The sequence below is a fragment of the Alosa alosa genome, chromosome 2, assembly GCF_017589495.1.
Source record: "Alosa alosa isolate M-15738 ecotype Scorff River chromosome 2, AALO_Geno_1.1, whole genome shotgun sequence".
NCBI lineage: Eukaryota > Metazoa > Chordata > Actinopteri > Clupeiformes > Clupeidae > Alosa > Alosa alosa.
Window position 1 is genome coordinate 14989789 of NC_063190.1, and position 13014 is coordinate 15002802.

At 41.7% G+C, this 13014-nt stretch overlaps 1 protein-coding gene across 8 annotated transcripts in view; it reads right to left on the reverse strand.

Annotated features, from left to right (window-relative positions):
* Positions 1–10498, reverse strand: part of npas2 (neuronal PAS domain protein 2) — a 62342-nt gene extending 51844 nt beyond the window's left edge. For 4 of the 8 annotated variants that reach the window (XM_048228038.1, XM_048228029.1, XM_048228019.1 and 1 more), the window contains exon 1: positions 9911–10498. The gene's annotated coding sequence lies outside the window, so the exon portion shown is untranslated. Of the gene's footprint in view, positions 1–6721; positions 6745–9910 lie in introns of those variants that run through there. The other 4 variants (XM_048228056.1, XM_048228047.1, XM_048227961.1 and 1 more) reach the window with 2 other exon arrangements.
* Positions 10499–13014: the final 2516 nt, after the last annotated feature.

Here is a 13014-nt window from a genome sequence, read left to right on the forward strand (position 1 = left end):
AAAAATATGTGCGCGCGCGCACACACACACACACACACACACACACACACACACACATTTTCACTGATAAAGTAGCACTCATTCATGACCACATAAGCAAATGCACTCAGACACACACACACACACACAAGCCCAGAAAGGCTATCCTATCAGCGAAACTCCTCTCTCTGCCAACCAGTAGAGGTGATCACAGACATAATCAGAGTCTGTCAAAACACCATGAAAAAGTCTGCCTGAGAGAAAATAAAAAAGTAAAAATACCATTGCTGAACTGAAACCAGAGAGCCCCCCCGAGTCATTCTGACCATCCAACACTATTGGCTGGCTACTCCCCACACCTCAGTCTATTTACATAATTTTGCAATGAAGTAGCGATGTTCTGCCACAAGCCCTATCATATGATGATGCAACAACACTTTCTGGAACACAGACAGACACACATACACACACATACAGAGAGAGCGAGAGAGAGATACACACACACACACACACAGACAGACACACACACACACACACAGACACAGACACAGACACAGACACACACACACACACACACACACACACACACACACACACACACACACACACACACACACACACACACACAAAAGTCCCCATTAGAATTGGTAATTTGAGAAGCGGAAAAGAGGGCCGTAAGAGTGGGCTGTGGAGGCGGCCAGGGCTGGGCAGGGGAAGCGATTTTGCTGTGTCTTATTCATTCCCCCGGTAGGAGCGAGCCTCCAGCGGTGGAATCCACGCCAGCAACCGCGTGCCTCTGCCAAGAGAGAGAGTGCAGGATGACGTCTGTACCGGCAGTTATATAACCGTGGCTGAACATTGCGTCTGTCACAGTTAGAAGGTTACAGAGGGTGACACACATACCAGACATACTCGCCGCAGTCATGTGTGACATAGTTCCACTCCGCAAGTGAATCTATCAGGAAGACACTTTACAGAAAACTTGCACACCCTTCCAGTACCCTCATTTCCCCCAAGCTGTCCAATCACTCCCACCACCCCTAACCCCTCGTTCAAATGAGTATTTTAGTCCTGTTCACACTCTCACACCACAACATATAACAGGTTCATTCACACAATGACAGGCATGCTGTGAGAGGATAAAAATGACTGACATAAATAGTATGCTATATGATGTAGCGGAGTTAAACAGTACTATAAAGTTAACAATAAATAAACAGAATATATATCCAGTATTCAGCTGGTACCTCCCAGCATAATATCAGCAACTTCACATAAACCTGTATGATGCCAAATTATCTTACAGTATAATATTCAGTTAAAACTGTAAATCACATAGGTTACATTGCATATGTAACCTACAAGTCACGAGTACAATCACAGTACTCATACCTTTCATTCAAGATGAACACACAATCTCTCTCTTCTCTCATCACTCTCTTTTCCCTCTCACGCTACTACCATTACCACCATCAGCGCTATCACATGACTGACGCGGTGTCGTCCTTATTCATATGTCACTCATGCCACAGAGGAATGCCGTTCCCGTGATGACATCAAGATACATCATTTCCAGGCACTTATATAAATAAAGGCAGATAAGACTCTGCTACAGTGTGAACTGAATATCTAAAATGTGTTAATTACATTGACATTATTTGTCTAAAAGTTCTACTAACCAGGAGCAACTGATATCAAAATAGAGTTTTGTGTGGGGAGGGTACTGAAATGAAAAGGATTAAATTCAACTTGTAGCCAAAAAGGTATTAAAGGTACTTCAAATGTTAATGCAGCATTACTTTAATTTTCATCATAAATTGAGACTAAAAGTGACTGTGGGTTGTACCAAGGGCCGTCCCTATTACTATTAATTTGGCAGGAATCATCAGATCCATGTTCGCTGTCATCGTATGAACTGATTTTATCGACCTTAAATTCAAGCATTGCAATTGGCTGATCTTCACAATCTGTCAATGATCTATTAATCATTCTCTGAAAGGCTGAACAGAAACGTGTCACCTCTGTATGGAGCAATATGATTGGTTGGATAAATGAATATCTGAATTGTCTCCATCAGGTTCTGCAGAGCAGATGTGAGGGAACATCTGCACTTTGCTTTGAGACTCTTTCTTTCCTGGTCAGTCAGACAGCTAGTCATCCTTAGGCCAGTTAAACGACTATCATATCTTCTCCAACAGCATTTTATAGGTTGAGCAAAACCTTACTTTGAACACACCATACATTCACAGGAGTGACTATTCACGATACTGATACATGTTTATAGATTTTAAGAAATGCATTAAATCACACTGTATCCATTTTCCTATTAGATATGGGAGACAAATGATAACAAATATGATAAATACTTTTCAGCTATGAAAACACCTACTGGCTAGACTATATCAGATTTTATCTCCATTTATGAAATATTAAATAGTCCAAGACTTCATATGTGGAGTTATTTCAGCAAAACACAATGACACACCTTCAGTGAATCTATTTTGAGGTGGCAGCAGTCAGCCTCAGAGGAGACAGAAAACACACTGTGACAGAAAGCTAATAAAAAAACGTGAGGCAGACTTGACCTTAAATCATAGCTGGAGGATGACTTTCAAATGACTTGTTTCATACACATGTCCCTTAGGGGACCATCAAGAAAAATATACAGAGAGGTCTCTTTCATATTGTTTTTTTATGTCATGCATTTATACTGTGTGTCATACTTGTGTGCATGCGTGTGTGCTTGCATGTGTGCATACATAACATAAATATACTGTTATAGTTATTACAACCAGAGGGATTTGACATGATACAGTCACATAATTTGATCACAATTTTGAGAAGAAATAATTCAGGTATATCAATGCAACAAATTGACATGGATCTGAGAGCATTGTCTGGAAAGGTATGCAACTCTGCTCTGGCGAGTGGTGAAGCCATGGTTATGAAATTTGTCAACAAACACCTATAATCCCATCAAGCCACAATATTTCCCACTAAAGAGACCACCAAGTTGAGCCCATGGCAAACAATGCATGCATTAAATGAATTCTGAACACCTGTTGGAATGTAATAAAGTGCAACTTAAGCATAGTTTTAAATATGAAATGACAGTTATTATGTCCACCAAGGAGGTATATTTTCAGCACATCTTTTTAACTGTCTGTGAGCAGGGTTACCAGCCCAGCTATAGGGAACCTGTTACATTCTGAAGCAAATTCAAATCAAAGAGCAGATCCACAAATTCTTTTTCACTTTCACAAACACTCCCAGACATTTGGGCTTGGGGAGGTTTGCACTCTCCAAGTGTGCTTTATGATGTATTGGTAATATGAAACACTGGTCATGTAATGCCAAAATGTATTTCAAGGAAGAAGCCCTGAATAGCATTAGAGATATGGCTTTGAATACATTTCTAATATCAATCAATGTATCTGAGTAGTAATTTAAACTGACTAATAATTATATCTTTTAGCTTAAATACACTACTATGAAGAATTAAATTCATACCATTGACCTGCATGGTGTTAATACATTACATGCATATGTACAATACTGTACTTAAAATAAACACTGTAATAAAACTGCTAACAATAACAAACAACTCGCTGTCTCCAACTGTCATTGGGCCGAATTTCCAGAACATCTACTAAAACACCACTGATAACTAACTACAGTTTTGTTATCTTACTTTACAGTTTGAAAAGCGGTTTTCCTCAGTTTCACCATGTTTTTCTCAGTCCTAAATCTCTGACTTGTGTGTTAGTTTGTCTCTTGCCTTATCTGACAAACCCTGGTATACTGAGAGACCTTGATAAAGGAAACTGTAGTTCCTTTACCCTTTGTCTCTGTGAAAAGAACTACATATCCCAAGATGTATGGCATGTGTGTGTATGGCATGTGTGTGTGTGTGTGTGTATGTGTATGTGTGTGTGTGTGTGTGTGTGTGTGTGTGTGTGTGTGTGTGTGTGTTGAAAGTGGCTGAGTGAATGTAGGTCACAAGCAGACGGGTTTGGACATCTGCCTCTTTGAGCTCAAACTCTGAGTTGTGACCCCACCATACTGCTGAGAAAGGTCAACTGCTGATAGCTGGGGGAGGGAAAAGGAGAGAAACAATCTAGCTGAGAACCAACGCGTTGGAGAAAAAGAAAAGGTAAACGGAAAGGCAAAGATTAAAGGGTGATAGCCAAGCGGCACAGAAGGCTCCCAAAAAATGCACTCATGTCATTGCAGTCAACTATAAAAAGCACTCAGGACCGGATGTACGTACATTTGCGGACGTAGCGTTATCAACAGCATGGCCAAACCACAGAAAGCGAACGCAGTAGATCTTCGGTTTACGTGCTATTTGTCATACCTGTAGCTCATCGGGTAATCAGCGCCTTTCCCCGCTCCCTACCACAATTTGAACATTCACAACTGAACGCATACTTCAGTCACAAGCGCAGTTGAATGAAGTTAACTGATGACAATGTGAAAGTGAAAGTAAGAAAGAAAGAAAGTGTTCTCTGACTGACACCTGCTTTTACAAGGCGGAAATATTTCACCGCAAAACAGACGTGCGCTTTCCTGGGCAGTTTTCGTATACAGGGGAATACCTAATTAGGCGCATTTTACGCTTCTTCTCCCATCTTTGAACACGATACTCCCACTTTCCCCTGACCCTCGAATGCATATGCATGACACGGAAAAGCTCAATTTGCCATTTTCAGCTCCAGCGACAGGCAGTCTGCGGATTGGAATATTTTCTGCTTTACTTTCTGCTGTATGACAGTAAACTGAATATCTTTTGTGGACAAAACAAGGTACTTAATGATGTCATCTTAGGCGTTTGGAAACATTGATTGTTGAATTCAACTCTGGTGAAATAACATGTTTCATGAAAATGGCAATCACTTTATAAGTGGCCTTGTGTGTACTGTCAATTGACATACTTTGTTTTTCTTGAACCTCCTCTTTGAAGACACAAACTTGGCTTAACCTTTAACCCCAGTCGAAATACCTACAGCATGACCCTCACAGGGGTGGAGTCTGAGGGCGCATTCACACTGGGTCCATTTAACTGTACTGTCCCCGAGTGTGATTACTCCCCCCTAGCCCTGACCCAGCTGGTCTCTGTTCACATTACATTTTTGTTTGCGGACCTGGGTCTATTTATGTCATAAACATTAGCTTCTTTTTATAAATATCGCTTGGCAACGTCGCATAAACGGCAGTTTATTTTCTAGTTTTGGAATAGATAGCATTCAAACCGCACTGGCGTTCTGACGAACCGTACCTCAGACCCCTGTTTTCTAGCGGACCCTATTCCGCACCCGGGTTCGGTAGACTGCGTTCACATTAGCAAAAATCACCGAACCATCGGTCCAAACGAACTCGGTTCCGGACCAAGCGGTCTAGTGTGAATGCACCCTACACAGAGCCAGATGTGGGCCTGATCAGGGCCACACCCAGCCTCCAGTCAACACTGCCTTGGTGTAGAATTAATCATAAGAATTAAAATGAACAAACAAATTCACTCTCATGATAGAAATTGAAGATGGTCAACATAGGGTCAATTCTGTACCTTTCTGTACATACGTTACTTTAGAAATTATACTGTTGAAAGTACAATAGTTTCCCTCACTAATAAGTATTTCACACACCCTGCAGGTCGGACCAGGTTAACACAAAGCCAATCCACTAATCAACATTCTCACAACCACAGTCCGGATAAGAGAACTAACACACAGGAGTTTCAACATTCACCACTGAACTGTGATAGAGAGAGAAGGGGAGGGAGAGAAATTGGGTAGAGGGTGAAAGGGACAGGGAGAGACTGAGAGATGGGCAGATACTGAGAAAGACAGAGCATGAGTGTGAAAGGGAGGCAGCGAGAGATAGAAAGATTAGAAGAACAACCAGAGGGTGACATAAAGAAAGAGGGAGCTAAAGAGGGACAGAGTGAAAAGGTGAAAAGAGACGCAGAGAAAGAGAACAAGATAGATAGATAGATAGACAAAGAATGAGAGAGTGAGTTAGTGTGTGCATGTGTGCGTGTGTGAGAGAGAGAGAGAGGGAGAGAGAGCAGTGTTTAAAGGGCCAGTCATTCATTAGGTCTTATCAGGCAGGGCAGAGTCTGCAGAGCCATTTCTGCCTGTCGAGTCACTGTAAGCAGCTCCGGCGGAGGCTGTGCGCGCGCGCGCCGCGTCTGAGCTAGAAGAACATGCCCTAGTAACCCAGTTTCCCTCCTGGAGCGAACAGCGTAACAGCGCAGTAGCGGCCACCATGTCATCCGTTACCTAACTTTTTCTCTTTCTCTCTTCTCCTTCTCTCTCTCTCTCTCTTTCTCTTAGTCCCTTTGTCACTTACACACATTCACACATACACACACCCATACTGATATACACTCACGTGAGAAATAGTGAGTGAGAAATTAAAAGAAAATAATGGAAATGATGAACACCAGCGGAAGTAATGCTGTATTAACAATGCCCGCATGCATGTGAGATGTGTGATGTATGTGTGTGTGTGTGTTGCCCTTGGCAACTAGTTCACCGCACACTTTACTTCATCGCATCAACACTTAACCTCATTCTGACTCTGTGTGAGAGAGATTACCCAATCAGATATCACACACATATCACACCACCAGACCCGGTGACGTTGAAAAACTACAGTCAGCTACCTTTTCAAATGTGTTCACAGGCTGTACTATCTGGAAAAATTGAACTGACATTAAAGTTGTTCAACAACAACCTACCATATAAAAGTACTTGGAAATCCACTGGAAATTAAGTTACATTGTCCAAGCTCAGGCCAAATCACCTCAAATGCTATGTCAGTTTCTGAAAGCAGCATTGCATTATGCCGTAAAAACCAAGCACTTATTACAGCACATCCAATCAAATCACACCGTGGGAAACCTGCCCAATCAGAGGTTTCCCTGATGAGTTCTCCTCTCCCAGGAAGAATTCTCTATTTAGTCTGGTTTCCCATACGTAGACATAACAAAGTGAGATGAGACAACCACAGCACGAAAACAGCTCTGAAGGGGCCTGGCAGCCAGCAGTTCTGTAGCTGCGTAATGACCTAGACACCTGTAATATTAGTCACGGTGGTTGGCCTCATGCCACTGAAAAATCCATTCGCATGGGTATGAAATCTTGATGGGGTGCAACTTTTTTGGCCAGCAGGCCTTGAATTTGAGACACAATTAAAGTGTTTCTAACAGCTTTCACTTTTTACCTTCTGTCAAAAATACCTGTGGGGTGGAGTGTAGTTGCACTTTCAGGCTCAGTGACTGTCGGACACCTACGCGCTCACCTCTATCCAAAACTGTGTTGCACTTCTGGATTTTGCTTTTTGCTCCAAGATATCTGCTCTGCCCTGTGGGTGTTTAGCTGACTCCAACATTGATCCCCCTTGTTAGAAAAGCTCTCCATCTCCGCTTGAACTTATTTGCTTTATTTTGCTACAAGATCTGCTTTTTACATCCTGTTCAGCCACACAGAGAGACAAAACCTCAGAGAGGCACTCTACATTACCAGGACTTTGAACTGTGTTTTCTTAAAACACACACACAGACAAATTAGAAGAGAGTCAAGTGGCAGTATAACTGGTTGCAGCACTACCCAGTTCAATGGCTGGTCCATATGCCAATGACCTTGGATTAATGTGGCCAGAGTGCAAGAACTCTGCTGACCTTTTGCTTCTCTGAGATTTCCATACAAAGTCTCGCAAGATAAAACTGTCTGCTTTGGCAAAAACAGGTGTGGAGGAGCAAAGGGCACCAGAGCTTGTCCTCTGGAGGCAATCTCAGTCTTACATTCCTCATAACACAGGAAAATGTATACAGGCCTGACAAACAAGCAACAGGATGTTGGTTAGTGCTGTACTAATGCAAACAGTTTCAGGTAAAGGGACATTAAGACATTAGAACATGTTTCAATGACTAGTAACATCAAAATAACGCACAATGAACTAGGTTTACCAAAATGCTTTTCTTGTATAATGACAAGAGAACTAAGACTTCAGAACAGAACAGAACAGAACAGGACAGAACACAACAAAAAGTGAAAAGCCAATGCCCTGTTAATTCCCATGTTGTAACACCATGGCTAGAAATAGCAACACACGTCTAAGTTGCAAAAGTAACTAATCCCATTGCCACTGAAATCCTTCCAACACCAGGACCACAATCTCTATTTTGACCAAAATGGGAAAATTACAGCAGGAAGCCACCATACATGGGAGGAGCTCTAATTTAAAGGGGGCAGGGTTTTTTGGTGACATTAGGATCTTATCAAAGAGGTGAATTCAGGGACATTCAGGTTGAAATTGAGTGGATTGAGTAGAGGGTCACACACACACCCACATTCAAAGAAGTACAAGGAAGAAAAGACAGAATAGGGGGGAATTAGATAGAAAAAAAAGAACATGAGACAACATGAAGAAAAGGTGCGGAGGGAACATAATGGGGAAAAGTGGGACAGGGCTGTTGCTTTTGGCATATTTCGAGATGGATATGACCTCCACCATTCAGGTTCAAGAGAGGCTCTCGCCCTCAGCACTTCCACTGGCATTCCTCAAAAACGGAGGGCCCCTTGGAAGAATATTTCTGAAGCCCCCTCCTGCCGAGAGGGAGCTGGTGAGCCCCCGGGAGACTGTCTTTTTAGTTACAATGCCCATTGTACCGCTTATTATGCACTGAGGAAAACTGTTGAGAATACTTTCACAAAAGCAGTGTGGTTCATTTGCAATAGCAGATAGTCTAAATGCCTGCAATTGTACAGACGGGCTGAGGCATGACAGGCCATTTAACACTATTATTCAATTATTATGCCCTAATTTCCTCCATATTTATGAGGTCAGAGAAGACAAACTAGCTGCCAAAGGCTTAAACAATGATAAATATTATTAATTGGGATCAAAGGGAGGTGGGAGGGCAGCATAAGACTAAGCATGACAGGACGTTGGTCTCAAAGACCCCACAATTCTTCATGGTAAATTAAGTTATGAAGAGTATGAATAGAGTCCTCCTGTAAAAAGGTCGACTTAGCAAGAAAAAGTGGAGCAACCCGTGCTGTCGGATCAGCTAATTGGACAATTGATCGGGGCTATTGATCACCACTGATCCCTTCTTGAGATGAGAACACATCACAGCGAAGACGAGACCAGATGTAATGGCACTCTTCAACATCGAGCGACAGAGGCAGTGAAGAGTGCCGCGGGGCAACATTCAGCCTGTTACGTCTACCAAGCAGCCGGGGTTGAACTTTTTTTCAACAAAATCCAGGGCATGACGTCACTGCAACCGGCTCATGGTTCTCAAGTCATGTGTTACATAACTAGCAGTCTTTCTGTAATTGATTTTCTTTTATCGTTATGCATTCATATCTCTAACAGACTACATACTGCCACAGCATCCAAGAAAGACGGAATTCTTTACGATATAGAATGAATAGAATAGAACACAACCAGCATGCCTGTCCCAAATACATATCCTGAGACTGTCCCTGTCATTCTACTTCGCTCCAGTTCTTACTGACTTTTTTGTTTTCAAGTATTCCAAGTATAGGCCTATATTGATATCATCATAATATTAGGTGCGGTCTCCATTTTCATATTGTAAAACGCTATGGATAACTTTTAAATCAGTTGATGCTTGCTATAGGCTGTCCACCTGAACAGGCAAAGAAGCTAGGATGGAGAAGCAAATTATTATGACAATAAGACTAGGCTACAATTATTAAACACAGCAAAGAACAGCTTTTCAACACTGCTTTCTAAACATAATCACGCCTCGCCTTCACACCTTTCTTCATTTTCAAGTTCAGACTATCATTCAAGCCAGCAGCGTCCTGTCAACGGGGTCCGTTATAAGGTGCTGCACACTTGTTAGACTGTGACACACTTATCGCAAGAAAGAATATAAATGTAGCTTTCTTACCATGCATTGGTGAGCAACCAGACGCCGATTCCAATAGAAAGAGATTATGAATCTCTTACTTAGAGACAGAGAGAGCTTTTCACCTCGCCTTACTCGTGAAATCAAGTTATGTAACTGGCACCGTTTCTGTGGGCAATGAGTGACTTCCAAGCGCTTTTTTCATTCACTGATGTTCATTTTCCATCCCACACACACCTCACTCTTTACGTCATCAGCCGTCGTCGCACCTTAAATGGAATGGGGAGTGACCGTAAGGAGCGAGCCCTGTCCGGATTCGCTATAGACGGAGGGATACGCACAGATGAGAGTAGCCTGCGCTCGCCCTGTGCCTTCTGGTGTCACGCACTGGGCTGTCGCGCTGGTACAATGTCTAGCCTACTGGCAGAGTTCTCTTTGTATTTCAGTGTGATTGCAGATTGTCTGTGGGCGATTTGTTTCAACGTTTCCAGGTTAAACGTTTTTCAGAGCGGCTGTAGTGTCGTTTGCATCGAGTGAACAGACGACTGAAGGCTATAGGCTACTTTGGTGAATCAGCTATCTAGCGCTTCCACAGACGGAATGAGGACTCAGTAACCCATATGACGTGTGTTCAGTGTTTGGTTACGCAACAACTATTGTTTCATAAGGCGTATTTGTAGACTTATAGCGATGTTTCGGTTAATTAGCTCCAGTGAAAATGTTGAATGGACCCACACAACCCCAGGTTCAGGGAATACTGAGAGACCGTCCGTCAGTCTGTATTATTTATGTAGGCTATCTTATATTATTATCATCATTATCATTATTATTGTTATAATTTTAATTTATTATTGTGCATATACCTATACGAATATATGATATGATGGTCGTAAATGTATTCAGCGCTGAATGACAATTCACTTTAATCGGATTGAACTCTTGGGGGTTTTAACTAGGTCACACAGAGCAGCGATTGCCATCTGGTGACTGGTTGCTTTTGTGCTTTGCTGTTAATGATACTACTGTCGATAAAGCAAACCCGGTACAATTTGTACCCCAGGGGGCAACATCACAGAGCGTAAATCACGCGAAGGGTTGTTCAAAGCCAGTCAGTTATTATGGCCAATAATCTTATGAAAAACAATCCTTCTTGGATGTGGTAGTCACGTAGTGGCACATTCCATCCGTATGACCGGTATAGTCTCCTAAAGCTCTCTCTCTCCCAATGTGGATGTTATTGAATAAAAGTTCACAACTTCACTGGCACATTGTCCTTTTAATTGGCAATAAGACAGACTCATTCAATTTGACCATTCAGATTTACAAATTCTGCCCGTACAGTATAGGCAACATACGTGATGATTGTGCGCTTGGTGGATGAAGAAATCAAGGAATAAAACTATAAGATATATTGGCATCATGCATGCTGTTGTACAATGCATTATATGCACTTAGGCAATTACGAACGCATTTAGTTATGAAAAAATACACTGTTCAGATTAATTAACCAACATTTTATCTGTTGATGATACTGTTGAAAATCATAGACTATTGAAGGGCAAGGCAATGTTGGACATTTCAGAAGATTAAACAGAATCAACAGTAGGCCTATATCAGAATAAATAATAAGTTGCTTTGGATATAAGCGTCTGTTAAATTAATAGGCCTACATGTAAATGTAATAAATAACAGAATCAAAATTGGTAACAAGTGATTGTTTTGGGCCCACCCTTCTACCTCCATCTCCACAGATGAACTTCAACCTATGGGGGGCCTGCTCGCGTTAAGGATATGGTATTTAGCAGACACTTTTGTCCAAAGCGGCATACAAATAACAACAATACAAAGTTCAATTTAACAGTAAACAATTTAAAAAGTTGGTAAGACTACATTAAGGAGAATAGAAATAATAAACAACAATGTCAATTCAATCAATATAGCGTAATAAAAATAAATAAATACTATAATATACAAACCATAGCGCATAAGAAACGCTTAATAAACTAAGTGCATGTTGAACAGATATGCCTTTAGACCCCTCTTGAAAGACCCAAAACTATCACAGGAACGGAGAGCACTGGGCAACTCATTCCACCAACAAGGAACCACTGAGGAAAAGTCTTGAATTTGACTAGGGATATATATCTTGATCATTGAATTAAGATAGCAGGGAGCAGATCCAGTCAGTGATCTATAGGCCAAAGTGAGAGATTTAAATTTAATTCTTGCCACTGAAGGAAGCCAGTAGAGAATAACTAGGAGAGAGGTGTTACAATAATGTGTCCTCTTTGGCTGATTAAAGACCAGGCGTGCTCAGTTTGTAGACGTCTGTTTGTGTTGTTCTCTTGAGGGAGGCAGTGGGAAAGAGAAAATCCAGCGCAGCCTCCAGCGAGGCTGGCCTCCCACTCTTCTGGGTTTTAATGCCGCAGTAATCGTTTTTTTTTGCCCCAGGTCCTTTTAGGTTTACAGGGTCTGTATAAATGCCTTCAATTCAAAAGCTAGAAGTTCATGACAATCTTGTGAGGGGAGAATGTAATAATTTCTGCCTTTCTTACCTCAAACCCAACATTTATGGATTGCTCTGCCATGAATGGGAGGATGAGAGAGAAGGAGGGAGGGAGAGACAGAAAGAAAGAGGGAGGGGGGAGAGATCTCCATGGCAATCACCCTTAGTTACTATTGCACAATCAAAATACAGGATATGAGTCCAACCTGTGTCCATGGCGACAGTGGGGATGTGTCCTATTTCAGAAGAAGACAGCGACAGTGAATGATTTTGGTAAACGGTATAGCTCTACCAAACAAAGACCTGCCAGTTTGGCAGTATTTTCACCAGTGTTATGACACTGTCTGGTCCAGCCCTTATTCACCGTTTCCATGTCTGCATAGCCTACGTGACCCGACACATTTGTGACCTTTAACATTTCAGAAACTGTGGTTTAACTGAACATCAAGTGCATTTTTAGTTCATGTTCTCATTACATTCAAAAGAATACCATCTCAAACAACACAGTTAGTGTGTGGGTGTTTAACAATATGTAAATGTCATACAGAGATTTTGGTTTTAATCGTCATTTTCACAGTTTGTGCACTACACAACCACAACTCAATAACTACACTATAATTAGCATAGTCACAATATTTAA